The sequence below is a fragment of the Rhipicephalus microplus genome, chromosome 8 (genome assembly GCF_043290135.1).
Source record: "Rhipicephalus microplus isolate Deutch F79 chromosome 8, USDA_Rmic, whole genome shotgun sequence".
In the NCBI taxonomy this organism is placed as follows: domain Eukaryota; kingdom Metazoa; phylum Arthropoda; class Arachnida; order Ixodida; family Ixodidae; genus Rhipicephalus; species Rhipicephalus microplus.
Genome location: NC_134707.1, coordinates 95,868,719 through 95,869,985, shown reverse-complemented (window position 1 = coordinate 95,869,985; position 1,267 = coordinate 95,868,719). Strand labels below are relative to the sequence as shown.

The 1,267-nt window shown below is 52.6% G+C and overlaps 1 long non-coding RNA gene across 1 annotated transcript; it reads left to right on the top strand.

Moving 5' to 3' along the window:
- The first annotated feature begins 359 nt into the window (after nucleotides 1-359).
- LOC142769274 (uncharacterized) lies at nucleotides 360-958 on the top strand. Its single transcript, XR_012885744.1, has 2 exons — nucleotides 360-522; nucleotides 595-958. It is a non-coding gene; the product is annotated as an uncharacterized LOC142769274 (long non-coding RNA).
- The last annotated feature ends 309 nt before the right edge of the window (nucleotides 959-1,267 follow it).

The following is a 1,267-nucleotide window of genomic DNA, read 5'->3' as shown; positions in this document are numbered from 1 at the left end:
CCCTTCCATAAGGGGGTCTTCTTCTACGCGTTCTGCCCGTCGCCCTGTCTGGTTTGGCTGACCATTGGCGTCTTCGCCAGTCTTTCAAAAGTTGGTCCCACTTTTAGCAGCTATTTCACGCCGAATTTCTTCCGCCCAACTAGAGTAGTTCCCTTAAAAAATGAACTGCACAGCCTTACCCAGGCTGAGGGTGAAAGCCTCCTAGAATACGTACTCTCCTTACGAGAGCTTCGGTCCTTGCATGAGGTTGGTTCTTGCGACCCAGTAGCCTCACCTACCGCCCCACTAAGGGCTCTAGACTAATTCAGCCACTAAAATTGGTTTTTTTCGTCCGCCTTTCTGTTAACGACCCAGGAACGTGGGTCACCCTCACCCGGTGCCTTGACACAAGGTAAGCCCGTAGCGGCTACCGCCCATTCTGATGCAGGAGGCACTGGCAGGAGCCCTCCGGTATGCGTACATCGTGGTGGTCGGGGCTACTTCAGGAGCCAGTGCCGAAGAAGACACCGTCCTGGCTGCTGGGTAAACGAGTGGGATCGGTGTTGGTGAGCACATGCCAATTTCTAGCCAACTGTGTCCTCTCTGTTAACGCAGGTCCTCGACAACCTACTGCGGCTCCTCTGTGGGCTACGGATCGTATTCAAGAACAGCCAGCCCCGTCGCAGAAGTCTTGATGCCGGTTGTTTTGGTCATCGCATCATCCACCCGCCAGGAGGCACAACCACAGGAAACCTTTGGCAAAGCAGCGCACGCCCAAAGAGATAAAGCCGCATCCCTGCGCACTTGGACAACTACCAGAGAATCGAAAACCAACGCTCCTGCAAAGTGCTCACCACCCGATAACAGCCACGGTGTACTTCACATTACATCGAGCAATCTTCTGTCTCTCGTCACACACGCTGAGAAAATTCCGTTAGGGATAGTTTTTATGGCAAGAGTAAATGTCCTGACTCTTTTAGATACTGGCTGAGCTGTTTCTATTTTCGGGGATCGCATAAATATTGTCTGCAAGATTAAATGGCAAGCTTTGCGAAGTATAAACACTGATCTGCACGTAGCTTCACCTTTGTCGTCGTCCCCTCCACTGCGGTGGTCTAGTGGCTAAGGTACTTGGTTGCTTACCCGCAGGTCGCGAGATCGAATGCCGGCTGCGGCGGCTGCATTTCTGATAGAGGCGGAAATGTTGTAGGCCCGTGTTCTCAGATTTGGGTGCACGTTAAAGAACCCCAGGTAGTCGAAATTTCCGGAGCCCTCCACTACGGCTTCT